The sequence below is a fragment of the Thamnophis sirtalis genome, unplaced genomic scaffold (assembly GCF_051295495.1).
Source record: "Thamnophis sirtalis isolate CommonGarterSnake01/CBP01778 unplaced genomic scaffold, rThaSir2_p1.2 scaffold_2, whole genome shotgun sequence".
Taxonomy (NCBI): domain Eukaryota; kingdom Metazoa; phylum Chordata; class Lepidosauria; order Squamata; family Natricidae; genus Thamnophis; species Thamnophis sirtalis.
Genome location: NW_028261382.1, coordinates 175,721,947 through 175,737,900, shown reverse-complemented (window position 1 = coordinate 175,737,900; position 15,954 = coordinate 175,721,947). Strand labels below are relative to the sequence as shown.

Here is a 15,954-nt window from a genome sequence, read left to right as displayed (position 1 = left end):
TCATAGGGCTTTCAGCCTTCTCTAAGCGGTTTACAGTGTCAGCATATTGCCCCCAACAACAATCCGGGTCCTCATTTTACCCACCTCGGAAGGATGGAAGGCTGAGTCAACCCTGAGCCGGTGAGATTTGAACCGCCGAACTGCTGAACTGCAGTCAGCTGAAGTAGCCTGCAGTGCTGCATTTAACCACTGAGCCACCTCGGCTCTATAGGAAGTGACAGGAAAGAGGGTTAAATGCAGACATGTCGAGTACATCTGGCACAGTGTCTGAGAAGCTCTCAGATTCGTGACCCAACAAATGCGCGCCCGACAAATGCGCGCCGACAAAACCGTGCCCAAGGCAAAATGATCTTGACTCTCTCAGAAATAATGTTGTTTTGACCACATAGCTCTCATACCCCACACAATCCCCCCTCCCAGTTACCCATAGTAGAATATGTTGCAGGTTTGAGGGCCACCGTAAAAGATGGCTTCCACGTGCATGTGCATACCGTTTTGAATATCTGTGCCTAATGTTAGCAACCTGTAGCCGCCCTGTCGACGCGGAGCCCACCAGCGGCCAGGCAGGTGAGGGCGAGGGGGCCGAGCCAGGCAGCTGAGCGCAGCAGGGGAGGCGGCTGGCCTCGCTGCCTTTGCCGCAGAGCAGAGCCGCCCTCCGTCGGGAGGCCAGCTCTATATATTGATATGTATTGATATATATCACAGTAATGATGTATTTATTGTCTCTCATGCAATTTATAAACTTAAAAATGGGAGGTGAAAGGGCCTCTTAAGTGGAATAGCCTAGGGCCTCTTTTCATCTAAATCCAGCCCTGGGGGGAGGGGGGCTAATTTGAACCCAAGACAAGTTCTTCAATTATCAGCCTGGATTTTCCTTCTCTAAAGCTCCAAGTTGCCATGAATGAATTACAATTACGGATGCTAAAGAATATTTGTATTGTTTTATCACTTTTACATCCCGCCCAACTCTAGTGCTACACACTTCATTTTCACCATTGCTCCTTTTATTACTTTTGCTGAAAATTAACCTCGCATAAGAATCTTCGTATTTAACAAAGGTACAACTCAGAAAGAGAACATGGTGATTTCTGCTAGAGTAAGGTGTGGGATAGTCAGATGGGGAGGGAATGGGGATTTTGCAGTATCCTTCCCCTGCCACTTCCACCAAGCCACACCCACAGAGCAGTAGTAAATAAAAATTGAATCTCCCCACTGGACCTTGGGATACAGCAACTGTCATAAGTACGAATCAATTGCCAAGTATCTGAATTTTGATCACCTGATCAATGGGGATGCTGCCACAGTCATAAGTGTAAAAAATGGTCATAAGTTATTTTTTTCAATGCAGTTGTAACTTTGGTCACTAAATGAACTGTTATAAGTTGAGGACTATCTGTACTCTCTCTCTCTCTCTCTGTCTCTCTCTCTCTGTCTCTCTCTCTCTCTGTCTCTCTCTCTCTCTGTCTCTCTTTCTGTCTCTCTCTCTCTCTGTGTCTCTTGCTCTCTCTGTCTCTCTCTCTGTTTCTCTCTGTCTCTGTCTTTGTCTCTCTCTCTCTCACACACACACGGACACACATACACACACACACACGTATGTATGTATTCCATGGAGCATGTTTAGCTGAGAAATAAGGTGCTTCAAAGTTGAGTAGAAACTCGAACCTTAGTTTCCCACTTTTAATTTGATTCTATGCAGCTACGTGTTACTGCTTCGTTCTTTAAAGCCTAGCGTGCTTTCTCTACTGTTCCTAAAGGTTACCAATGTTGGTCCTTTGAATAATGTATTTGTATTCTGGATGGTCATTAAAAGGAAGTAAATTGGGCTGAGTTGGAAATGCGCACTCATATGCAACGCCTCTTTAGGGTGAGAGAGTTACACCTTGGATTAGAGATGTTTATTTGGGCTGTCTTCAAATGTCTCTGAAGGATGTTTTTCAGAATAACCCTTCTTGATTACACAGTCTAATGTATGTACCAGGATTGGAGGTAAAGATCACTCTCATGTTTGTAAGCAAACATTTTTTTATTGAACTTGATGTTGTGATTATGGGAGCTTGTCCAGTGCCTAATTGCAATCTTGTATTTTTCTGTATTTTCATCTCCTTTTCCTGCCTTCCCAGAATTTCCTGCCTTGTAAGGGATGGGGGGGAAAGAGATTTATTGGACACAATATCTCTTCCTAAACTCCTTTTCTTTCCTGAGTAGGCCATGCTTCCTTGAAAGAAGCAAACCACAAATTAACTCAGTTCTGTGACCTAGTTCGTTAGTGCCCAGGATCACCTTAGCTCCTATCTGAAATTGACACGATCCTAATTGATTCCTAAGCAGCTAGGAACAGATTAAGTTTGCCAGGGCCAATGCATTCCTTTCAGTGTGTATTCCCCATTGTGTGAGTTGCTAAGGGTGCCAAATTTTACAGGACATCAAAATTAGAAAAGATTGCAAAACACACAATAGGAGTGTAAAATTTGATAATCTTTGTTTTTGTTTGTTTGTTTTAGAACTGTTTCTTTCTACAGTTTAGGAAAACACCCCAAAATCAGTCAAGTAGCAGCAAACAGCACATTAACTAGATATTGTAAGTACCAAAAAAGAAATTATGGTTATGGACCTCAGGAAGCTGAGAAGATTATGAACACAAGACAAAAGGTCTAATAGGAATATACTGAGCGAGTAAATCTCATAACTCTAAACTTTGTAAAATTAAATGCAGATGTGGTATATTCAATGTTAACAGGTGGTAGGATGAATGAGCTATGTGTAACTTAGCACTGTTGCACATGTTTGATGTGTTTGAACAACACAGGATAGTGGGATGGCAGAAAAGGATGAGAATGATTAGCAATAGCAATAGCAGTTAGACTTATATACCGCTTCATAGGGCTTTCAGCCCTCTCTAAGCGGTTTACAGAGTCAGCCTATCGCCCCCAACAACAATCCGGGTCCTCATTTCACCCACCTCGGAAGGATGGAAGGCTGAGTCAACCTTGAGCCGGTGAGATTTGAACAGCCGAACTGCAGAACTGCAGTCAGCTGAAGTAGCCTGCAGTGCTGCATTTAACCACTGCGCCACCTCAGCTCCTCGATTGACCATATGGCTGTCTCCCTGCAGTTGTTACAGTTGTGGTGTGATAAAACTATATAAATTTGTCGGAAGGGAATGAAAGGGTCATTTCATATACCAATAAGAAGCTATTGGACACACTATAGATGCCTGATAATTTATGCTGGAAGGAAGATTGGCATGTTTCTGCTTAAAAATAGTATTCTACTTCTGTCAGGTGCAAGCAACGAGTCATATTCATGAAAAGTTGAAGTGAGTTACTTTATTGTGTTCTACCTATATTACAAGAATCTTCCTAGTCCTATGTGGTCTTCCTTGAGAATAAATAGATAAGATCCTATGGAACTTATGGGGGTGTTAGGCTTATGCCTCTGGCTGTGCAAAGATTCAAGGCTAGTTCCCTGTTTGACTCCTCCTTTCAGCCTACCTGACTGGTAATTTCCCAACAACTTCCTACTTTCTCCATCTTAGATTCACTCCGCCTTAGAATAGGAATTAATTAACATTAACAATTTGTTTACTTTCAATGAAACATCTTTGAGATTATAGCCTTGAAACCAGGTCCCAATGAAATGATGATGTCATGTAAATTATTTAATAACACACAAGGGAAACTCTACATTTCAAATGACATTGAAAATGGAAATGGCTCTTTATATAGACTGGGCTACAGCAAGCAACCAGATTTGGATGAGTAGTTTGGAACTTCATTGTAGAAGGAAAGGTAAATATATTTGAAGAACATTTCTGGGCAATTTTCTTAAAGCTGGAGATGAAGTCTTGTCTTGTTGTTGCTAAAAGCGGACCAGCTGACTGGTCTGATCTTCACTGAGAAATTATCTGAACATCTTGAGAAAGTGTTAATAGGATGACAAGTTTAGTTTTAACTCTGACCGATGGTTTCCTATAGTTATGTATAAATGCTATACAGCTACTATTTTGATTGTGGTTCTGACCCATCTTCCATGTAACTTTAGAGAAACTCATACTACGTATAATTTAACTAGTACCATGGATTTCAGAGGGATGCAATTATGCTTAAATATTTCTGGGTTGTTAGCCAAGTATTCTTTTTCTGGAATGGTCTTAAATTACATAGATGCTACGTTTTACTGAAATAATTTGCATATTGAAATATTATTTTAGGTTTGCTTATTGAAGTCAAACGTTTTAGTTTCTTTGAAGATTTGGGGATGAGATTTGATTCAGTTTTCTTTGACTTGGCCGTCTGCATTGATTGATTTTCTTTTTGAAAACTGATGTACTGTAAAAAATAACAGAAAGCTTTATCCGGGGTTTATGCACAGATTCATACTATAACATATGAAAGAAATAGCGCTTCTGATGTCCTTTATATTTTACAAAATTCTCCTGTTACACACAGGCAAACATACTTTTTGTATGTCACACAATCAGCTGATTTTTTTTAAAAAAATGAATAATATATCAAATATAGAATTCTCTTCCCAACCAATAACAATCAAAGAGACAATTTCTGTCATTTTCATAACAGACTTGTACAATCTAAAGTGTAAATGTTCCTGTTGACCATTGAGAGATTAAAGTGAAAATATATATCTCCAAGAAAGAAAATTCATTTTTCCATCAGGGCAAATAAGAAAATTTAAACAGTACATTAGCGTAGGGATATATTTAGATTTGTTGTATTTTAAACTCCTGTGGACTGAAAGAAGCGAGCAAACCAATTCTCTGGACTGCAGGCTTTCTTTGGGGAGAAATGTGACTATTTGAAGTCTTCTGCTATCTGCAGATGGCAGGAGAAAAATGACGACAAAATAAATGTGAGTGTGTCTCCATCCACATCTGGGTGTTGTCCCAAAGATGCTATCTCAAAAGTAAACTGGACTTTGTTTTTTCCTTGAAGACATTTCACTTTTCATCCAAGAAGATTCTTCAGCTCTGACTGAATGGTAGAGGATGGAGGACGGAGAATGGAGAATGGTGGATCCACCATTCAGTCAGAACTGAAGAAGCTTCTTGGGGGAGAAGTGACATGTCTTCACAAGGAAAAACAAAGCCCAGTTGCCTTTTGAAAAAGCACCGTTGGGAAAACCATGATATAGATGACTGATAATATTATAACTGCTATTGCTATTGCTACGTGAGCTGATGTTTGGATAAAAGAGGGAAATCACACAATTTGCATGGAGTTTGGAAAAGTGTGATGGCAAAGACAATCTAGCTGAGCCTCTTCCAAAAATTGTACATTGAAATATAATAATAATAATAATAATAATAATAATAATAATAATAATAATAATAATAATATTTCATAATAATCACTTCTTGGCCTTTTGGCTAAGATCAAGTGTAGTATATTGAAAAATATATATATATATTTTAAAAAAATGTAGTTATAGAGATGTAATTTTGCACCGATCCTCACAGGAAGAATAAAGAGAGCCGAGGTGGCGCAGTGGTTAGAGTGCTGTACTGCAGGCCACTTCAGCTGACTGTTATCTGCAGTTCGGCGGTTCTAATCTCACCGGCTCAAGGTTGACTCAGCCTTCCATCCTTCCGAGGTGGGTGAAATGAGGACCCGGATTGTTGTTGGGGGCGATATGCTGACTCTGTAAACTGCTTAGAGAGGGCTGTAAAGCAATGTGAGGCAGTATATGTCTAAGTACTATTGCAATAATATAGTATAGCATAGCATAGCAGAGCCAAGGTGGCGCAGTGGTTAGGGTGCAGTACTGCAGGCCACTTCAGCTGACTGTTATCTGCAGTTCAGCGGTTCTAATCTCACCGGCTCAAGGTTGACTCAGCCTTCCATCCTTCCGAGGTGGGTGAAATGAGAACCCAGACTGTGGGGGCGGATATGCTGACTCTGTAAACCGCTTAGAGAGGGCTGAAAGCCCTATGAAGCGGTATATAAGTCTAAAACAAAAAAAAACTTATTTGTTATTGTTATTATTTGACAACAATATTGTTATTATTTTTAGATGTCCAATCAAAATAAAGAAGACATTAAGACAGAAACAGATTATGAAGAGCCAACAAGCCACAGCACTTCAGAAGCCAGCGAGAAAGACCACTCTTTGCCTGGTGTGTAAGAGATCTTCATGCAACTTCATGCATTTTTCTTTATATTTCTTTTTTTTTCCTCTACTCTCAACACTTTTTCTTTACTTCCTACATTTGGTGCCTTTCTACCAAAAAACACTTTTCTGCCTGGGGATTATGGGAAGGAGCTGTAGTCCAACATATCTAAAGAGCATTTAGTTGGAGAAATCTGCAATAAGTGAACTTTAAAGCAGTTAAGATGTCCACGAACACATCGAAAATGTAACAAAGATAATAAAAGTACAAGGCAACTTGAAATCTTAGTCTGTTTTTTTTTTAAAAAAATCATGCTTGGAGCAATATTTTAAAACTAAACATGCATTTCCTGTTTAGAAATAATGCAATTATTTCTTAATTCTATTTTCACAATTTCCCTTCTGTTTGCAGTTCAGGAAGCTACAGAGAAGACTTTGGCAAATGAGCCTCTTCAAGCAAAGGAAAATTGCCCCTTCCCCACTTCTAAACAAGATGTTGATCCTATGAAGACCCCCCTGACCCACGTTCTCGCATCCATTTCTCAGCTTAGCGCTGATGAAAATCCGTCTTCTAATGTTCCACCTGGGGACGAATCTGTTCTAGAGGGTGAAGCGCTTGAAGTTCAGAGCCCAAAGGAGATTCCTCCAGAAGGTGACATCTTTGACAGCCACTGCCAAGCTCTGGAAAACCAGAATGGGTTGCCAAATTGCCATCTGGATTCTGAAGATGTAAGGCTGCCTTCCACAGCTGCAGAAAATACCTCACCACAGCTATCCTGCAATGCCACAAAGAATGTGGACATAAGGAATCCCACCCAAAAGCAGGGAAACCCCATCTTTCCTCCAGATTCTGAGGTAAATAACCAACAACAAGGAAATGATCCTGTTGACACCGCTTCTCAATCTAATTTTGAAGATGTTGCTTTACAGCTGCTGACAAGAGAAGATGGTAAGGATCCAGGACCAGAACAGCTGTCTCTGGGAAACTTGATGCCTCAAAATCAAATAAGCCCATCTGAGAGCCAGAAAGAATGGCCTCAAAGAGAAACCACGGGTGGTTTTGAGTCACCTTCACCTTCAACCACTGCCTTTCTTTTACAGTGGCATCGAGGAGAAAGGATACAGATTAGACAAGCTGCAGAAAGGATGTTAAAGGCTCTATTTCAAGAATTCAAACATAATGTGGAGTCTGTTGAAACTAGGGATTTGGAGGCTGAAGCTCCAGCTGCTTCCCCATCTGTCTCACCTCTACATTTTAGGCTGGCATGCAGTTATTTGATACAGATTCTGGCAAATGCCATCCGTTCTGAAGCCGACTCGGAAGACGATATTTCCTCTGGTTTCCTTCCGTGCAGTGAAGGAAATCCAGGAAGAGAAAAGAACAAGAATATAAATCAGCTTCCAGAAGCCAATATATCTGATGGTCAGATGAATGCTACAAATTCCCAGGAGGATTTATTCTCAAGTAATATGGATCCAAATCCCCAAAACCTACTTTGCAACTCAGGAGCAGAAGAAGCTGAAAGAACTCCATTTACTGATGGTACAGGGATGGATTCCAGCAGCAACTTGAATCAGGGGAATTATGAAGTACGTTTCCCAAATGAAGGGATCTCCAGTTGGATTTTCCAAGGAAACGCTATACCATCTGATAACCATGCAATGTACAGCTTCAATACTTGTGTCCCTCAACTAGTCTCTCCGTCACACTGTTTGCCCTGGAATAAATACCTACAAGGGCGGGAGAAGAGGAGGGCTTTCCTCCATTCCTTCAACAATCTTGAAAAAAATGTGATGGGAAATCAGTGGCTGTTCAAAACCAGGGGATACGACCAACATGGCTCGGGGCAAAATCCCACCATTGCTTCCAGATTGATAAGGCAATCCCGTAGAAGTCTATTCAGAAGTAACTCCAACTGAATGAAATGTAGTTTATTTCCAAGGGAAAGAGTATATAATTCCGGTCCAAATTAGCTGCTTTAGCACCCGAACACATTAATCTTATTTAAGGAAATGAATAATCCCGAATTTTAATTTCTCAACTGATGCATTTAGTGATTTTTCTCCTCTTTGCCATTATAAAAATAGCAATACATCAGTGGTGGGATTCAAATAATTTAACAACCGGTTCTCTGCCCTAATGACCAGCTGGGTAGGTGGGGCTCGGTGGTCATGTGATCATGTGGGCGTGGCCAACTCAATGTCACTCAGGTCAATGGGTGCTTCGCCTTAGCTGTGACAATGCAATAAGGGTTAACCGGAGAGGCAGTTTCTGTAAGCGGGGCAATAAAGATTAAGCCAGAAACAACACCAGAATGTTTCCTTCCTGCCTTCCTTACAGGATTAGCCCTGTAAAGTGGGAAAAAAACAAAAGGAGATTTCTTCCAACAACCGGTTCTCTGAACTGGTTAGAAAGTTACCAACTGGTTCTCCTGAATAGGTGCGAACTGGCTGAATCCCACCACTGCAATACATCCACTAGATGTGAACCTGGAATCCACATGAAAAGTCATTTCTGTCACCAAGTTCTGTCACAAGAGCCACGGTCAGCCCCCCCCCCCGTGAGCTCCGTTTTCGCTGGCAGAAAATTGCAGGAGGCCGTATCAGCTGAAAATGGAGCTCAGGAGCCCATTGTCCCAGGCAGAGTGCTCAGGCCACCTCAGGCGCACCAACACAAGTGACATCAAGCTGGCCATGCCCCCTGGCAAAGCTCCCCCCTCCCACTCCCGAGGTCAAACACAACCCTGATGTGGCCCTCAATGAAATCGAGTTTGACACCCCTGCTATAGACCGATAGAGTGTGGATTATTTCAGGAACACGAGGGAAGACAGTAGATTGCATCCTCTATAAAGGCATTTTTTTTATTACTGATTTGTTTCTTTTAATGCATCTCTGAAATCAGAGATGGTTTCAGAGATGGGATAGTTTTTCTTAAAAGGGCAGGTAGAAAAGAATTCATGGTAGCCATTAAGAATAAGGTACCAGGAACAGAGCCGAGGTGGCGCAGTGGTTAAATGCAGCACTGCAGGCTACTTCAGCTGACTGCAGTTCTGCAGTTCGGCTGTTCAAATCTCACCGGCTCAGGGTTGACTCAGCCTTCCATCCTTCCGAGGTGGGTAAAATGAGGACCCAGACTGTGGGGGCGATATGCTGACTCTGTAAACCGCTTAGAGAGGGCTGAAAGCCCTATGAAGCGGTATATAAGTCTAACTGCTATTGCTAACATAAATGAAACATCAGTCATGACATTGCAATCAAAAGCAGTGATGATAAAAAAGCAAATGAGAGAAAAGTTAAATAGAAAGGAAAAATAATCAGTTAAACAGCTATTTTTTAATCAGCCGAATGTACTGCATACAGGTAGTCCTTAACCTATGACAATTGAGCCACCAAATTTATGTTGCTAAGTGAGAAATTTGTTAAGTGAGTTTTGACCCACTTTAAGTCTTTTCTTGCCACATTTGTTAAGTGAATCACTGAAGTTGTTAACTTGGTAACACAGTTGTTAAAGGAATCTGGCTTCCCCACTGATTTTGCTTGTCAGAAGATTACAAAAGGGGACGACATGACCCCAGGACACTGCGACCGCCATAATAGCAATAGCAAAAGCAGTTAGACTTATATACCGCTTCATAGGGCTTCCAGCCCTCTCTAAGCGGTTTACAGAGTCAGCATATCGCCCCCAACAACAATCCGGGTCCTCATTTTACCCACCTCGGAAGGATGGAAGGCTGAGTCAACCCTGAGCCGGTGAGATTTGAACAGCCGAACTGCAGAACTGCAGTCAGCTGAAGTAGCCTGCAGTGCTGCATTTAACCACTGCGCCACCTCGGCTCATAAATATGAACCAGCTGTCAAGCATCCAGATGTAATCATGTGATCGTGGGAATGCTGCATTGGTCATGTGTGAACAATAGTCCTAAGTCACTTTTTTCAGTGCCGTTGTAATTCTGAACAGTCACTAAAGTAAACTTTTGTAAGTCAAGGACTTACCTGTATTGCATCGTGAAATATAAAGATTATGCAAGGTGGATTTCACCCCCGAGAAGACTCCATTCCTCAGAATAGCTCAATGGATCAGATGACTTCAGGATTCTGGAACATTGCTTTCGAAGATGAATGAAATCTACGGGAAGGCTCAGAAGGAAATTTATCTTGGACTTAAAGCCACTAAAAAAATAACATTAGCAAATATTATTTCTCTTCTTGTTCTTTCTTTGATTAGGCCTGAAATTTTAATTGGGGGGGGGATAGTTGGGGTATGTAAAAAGTTTTAAGAGGGAAGATGGGTACAATAGCATTTCAATATTGGAGAGCCGAGGTGGCGCAGTGGTTAGAGTGTAGTACTGCAGGCTACTTTAGCTGACTGCTAGTTCGGCAGTTCGGCGGTTCAAATCTCACTGGCTCAAGGTTGACTCAGCCTTCCATCCTTCCGAGGTGGGTGAAATGAGGACCCGGATTGTTGTTGGGGGCGATATGCTGACTCTGTAAACCGCTTAGAGAGGGCTGAAAGCCCTATGAAGCGGTATATAAGTCTAACTGCTATTGCTATTACTATTGCTATTGCTATAATATTCTGATTGCATTAACAAATTGTAAGAATAAAACACGTTTTATCTGTATCCTACAGACAATCATTGCCAAGGATATATCGTGGCAATTAGCAGATATACATAAACAACAACAAAAAAAAAACACGCGTACGAGCACACACACACACACACACACACACTGTTGTTGTTAGTTGCGAAGTCATGTCCGACCCATCGTGACCCCATGGACAACGCTCCCCCAGGCCTTGCTGTCTTCTGCCATCCTCTGGAGTCCATTTAAGCTCACACCAACTGCTTCTGTGACTCCATCCAGCCACCTCCTTCTCTGTCGTCCCCTTCTTCTGTTGCCCTCAATCTTTCCCAGCATGACACTCTTCTCCAGGGAGTCTTTCCTTCCCATTAGGGGGCCAAAGTATTTGAGTTTCATCTTCAGGATCTGGCCTTCTAAAGAGCAGTCAGGGTTGATACATACAAAGATACATACATACATACCAGAGGTGGGATTCAGCCGGTTCTGACCAGTTCTGGAGAACCGGTAGCAGAAATTTTGAGTAGTTGGCAGAACTGGCAAATATCACCTCTGGCTGGCCATGCCCCCATCTATTCTCTGCCTCCCGAATCCCGGCTGATCAGGAGGAAATGGGGATTTTGCAGTAACCTTCCCCTGCCATGCTCACCAAGCCACACCCACAGAACCGGTAGTATTTTTTTTTAATCCCACCACTGATACACACACACACACACACACACACACACACACACACACACACACAGACAGACAGACAGACAGACACAGACACACACACATACCATATGTTTCTGGATTAAGTTTCTTCTGGTTTACACCTTTGGGACTAATTTCAGTAGGTCTTTCTTAAAAGTTAGTAAATTAACACCTTGCAATATGAGTCTCGGCTTTGATATTACAGCATCAACTTCCCTAACTGGAGAGTTATCAGAGCAGGAAAACAGAACATATTTGCACTTCCCATTTAAGATCCTCCTCTTTGTGGATACTGGCTGAACCATAACCCAACTTCAGAAAAATTCTGTCTGAGGTGCCATGCTGTGGCTGTGTTTATTTAAGTGCTCACACTGTTGGCTTCCGAGGTCTCCCACTGAAAGATTCAACTGTCCTAGGTCTTCCTCTGTTTTTCATGCAAGAAAACAACTGCCAATTTCCTTTCATTGGGCAAGTCTTACTATACATATATACTGCTGTGTTCTGACCCCCCCCTCTTCATACACCAAAGCACGCCGAGACAAAGATACTTCAAGGATTTATTAACACACAGACTAGACCTTGGCAGCAATCCAGCTCTAGTAAATACGTTGATTCCTGCGACAAGCATGTAGAAAGTCATTCATTTTATGGTCTTGAGAGGAACCTAATTACCACCAGCTGAGTGCAATTATCTCCTGTAACTGCGTAACTGTTCTTTACGCTTATTAGCCCTCCATTGCCGGGCATCCAGGACCAACTCCCTTGTCTCCTCCCCACTGCTCCAATGCATGACGTCAGGATCACACTCCCTTGTCTCCTCCCCACTGCTCCAAGGCTTGACTTCGGGAGCACACTCCCTTGGCTCTCACCGCTGCTCCAGGCCTCAGGCACCTCCTGATGGCCAACCAGCCTCTCTGCGCCCTGCTCGGAGTCGGAACCCTGTCCAGGGTCCTCCACATCCTCCAAAGCCGACTCATAGGGCCCCTCGCTGTCGGAGTCTGGTGGCAGCTCCAACGGCTCCTGCTGGGCCACAACAAATTGCTATCTTTGGTAGTTTCACTGAGCCAGAAGAAATGGAAAATATCTGACCAGCAGAACCAAAGTTCTTGAGTGTTGCATACTGAATATATCCTTGGAATAGGCAAAGTAATAACAATGACAACCCAAAGCAGGGATTCATCCATCCATCCATCCATCCATCCATCCATCCATCCATTTATTCAATCTGCATATCTGTCCATCTTACATATGTGACTTACAACAATTAAAAAGAATATCAACCATAATGAAAATATAATTAAAAACAACAAATATACAACCATACTAAGACCACTATTAAAATCTCAATTTTAGCATCTCTTTTGGAAAACTTAAATTCTCAGACCTCATGATTTTGGCTGATCCTACGATGGTCCTCTCTTATTGAGCACTCAGAGGCTAAAGGAAGCATCTAGAATGGCAACAGCTATAGAGGTTTTTCCTTAATCTTGTTAAGATTTAAATTCCCATTGTCCGCTGACAATTCTTAACAATTCCATTTGATTAGGGTTTTTTTTTGCCATTTGGACCACAACAATGGTAGCAATAACAAGTTAGAGATGGAGTTTGTTATTAATTTATGCAAAGCTGTGAAAGTTATCGGAGAAACAGACTGGTCTTTCTTTCTTTCTTTCTTTCTTTCTTTCTTTCTTTCTTTCTTTCTTTCTTCCTTCCTTCCTTCCTTCCTTCCTTCCTTCCTTCCTTCCTTCCTTCCTTCCTTCTTTCCCAGAAGACTCTATACAATCTCACAACTTCCTGATTATATGCAAAATAACTTAGGAAATACAGTGGAATATGCATCCAGCTATGAGGAAAAGGAAGTTACATGGTTTGATTTACATATATTTCATGCAATAGATGCAAGAAACCGCCTCCTGCCAATTACCTCCCAAAGACCTATTAGATCCCACAGACTAGGCCTCCTCCGAATCCCATCTGCCAGCCAATGTCGGCTGGCAACTCCCCGGGGGAGGGCCTTCTCTGTGGCTGCTCCGGCCCTCTGGAACGATCTCCCCGTTGAGATCCGGACCCTGACGTCCCTTCCGGCTTTCCGCAAAGCAACTAAGACCTGGCTGTTCCGGCAGGCCTGGGGCTGTTGAACTATCCAGCCCCCTTTGAGGTTACGACTGTTGCTGTATTTTTAAATTGTTTGTCTTTTTATTTTATTTTGTACCCCCCTTCCCCTTCAGATTGTTAGCCACCCTGAGTCTCTTGGGAATAGGGTGGCATACAAACTAAATAAAACCTAATAATAATAATTATTTAGGAAGGCTGGGTGGGAGGGTGGGAGGGAGGGAGGTTTGACGAGGGGTGTTAGATTTTAATGTAATCTGATTGCACATGTATACTGTCTTATTTTTTCTTTAAAACTAGGATATGTTAAGTATATTGTTATGGAAGTATAAATACCATCAACATAGATTGGAGTTTGCTCAGAAGCGGAAATACACCAATGAGAGGAAGAGTGCGAAACAGAGGAGAGAAGAAAGATGGGAAGAGAAGGATAGGAGAGAGGATGGGGGGGGAGATGAGGAGGATAAGGAGGAGTGGAATGTAGAGAGAGGAGAAGGAGAAAGGAAGGGGAAGTAGAGTAGGAAAGGATGATGGAGGGTAGAAAGGAGGTAGGAGAGAGGTAGAAGAAAGAGGTGTATGGAGAGCAGAAGAGCTAATAATGGGTTTTTATCTTTCTGGGCGTTGATGGCAAAAGGAACTGATGTAATTGCTACTTAATACAATAGGATATTGGCTATGTAATAGTATACATGTGATTGTATGTTAGGAAAATGGAAAATAAAAAAGTATATTTGAAAAATAATAATAATTATTATTATTTAGCAAGTGCTATCTATATAAAAGCCTACACATATGTGTTGACATTTTATTATCCACAAAGGAGACTGTTCATATGCAACAGTTTAAAGTACCTAATTAGGTTTTGTTTTTCCTATTGTTTATTTATACACCTTTACATTCATTCATTTACACTCTGAATATTGTATGACAGCTTCCCTTAACCTTTCCAGCCTTGCAAACAGCCGGCAGCGATATGGGAGTGGGGGGGGGATGGTTTTGCATGCGCACGCTGCTTGCACAAATGCAGCTTTGCCGTGGACTGGTATCTGGCCACAGGGGAGTTGGGGATTCCTGCTGTATGACCAATAACAATAGTTGTCTGGACAGATTTATCTCATCCCTTCTCCAAAGAAACCTAAGTATGGCAGAAGAACTGGTGTTCTACTTCCTAATGGGAATCAGCTAAAATGCTAAATCATTCCTAATTCGACAGAGCCTATTTCCATCTTAGGAAGTGCAGACGATGCTCCTGTTAAGTCGAACAACCAGTACCAAAAACAGAACACTCTTTACATTCTCGCCCTGGATTTACCGGCTATGGTGATGAGCTGAGTTGAACTCATTCAAAATGTATAAGGCACTGTGTTCCTTATGCAAAGTACCATCAATCCGAATAAATGCAAACTGAAATAATGACCAGGAAGGTGTCCTACATTTTCAATATAGCTTGGAAGGTTCCTGTAGACAGTCACCAGATTCCTGAAGCTTGGAAGCTTGAAAGCTACGGTGAGTTTTTTCCCCCCCCCCCCAATTCTCAGGGGTTTTTAAAGACTTCCATGAGTGGCACAGTTATATAGATACAACTGAATTTTAGTAAATCAGGGAGTAATTAAGGGACGCTCGCCTGGCGGAGCCAGGCGCTTGTTTGAAAATTGAATAGAAGTCAGCATCTAATTTTGCAGGCGGCAATCCTGAAGCCGCTGCTCTGAATTTCAGCTTGAGAATTCTGAACTGGGGGTAGAGACAGCAAACATTTTATGCTGTCGTTGTTGACAGGATCCTCCTAGGTTTTGTGCCGCTTCTATTGTGTTCGTTGAGGCTTCTTGTCAAGTTTTCCTAGGGCGCTGAATTGTCTAACGAAGTCCTAATAATTTCTGCATCTTCCATTATTTGTTACCTGGTGTGTTTATTACATTAGGAACTTTTTTCAAAAGTTTCATTTTCTTTTAAAACAAACATTTCACCATTCCTCAATCAATGAGACATCAGAGTGCAATTTTTGTGTGTGTGTCAAAATAGTTCTAGTTTACCACCAAATTCTTGTCTAGCCTAATGTATACCCCTCCCTCCCCCCTCCCCCCCAACCCCCCTCCTCCTCCCCCCCCCCGACTTCCCAGAACCCGTACACGGTATGGATTTCTAACAAACACAGTCTAAAATCTATTGAGAAAAAAAGAAATAAAGAAATGAATGACATCTCTACATTGACCTTAGCTTCTTCTTGCTGAGCTAACTTTAAACAATTTAAATCATTCCTGATCTTAAGCATAGACTAACTGGAGTTTCTTGGTCCCGTATTTATTTTGTATATAGTCAATCCATTTTTTCCCAGTCTCGTTTATATCTCTCATTTGAGTACATTAGGATCTTGTCAACAGAAGATTTCCAAGCCAGCTAGCATATTTTTATTTAAGAAATGGGTACAAAATAAATGGGAACAG

The 15,954-nt window shown here is 41.8% G+C and overlaps 1 pseudogene; it reads left to right on the top strand.

The window, feature by feature from the left end:
- Nucleotides 1-5,363: 5,363 nt before the first annotated feature.
- Nucleotides 5,364-5,537, top strand: LOC148049302 (U2 spliceosomal RNA; annotated as a pseudogene).
- The last annotated feature ends 10,417 nt before the right edge of the window (nucleotides 5,538-15,954 follow it).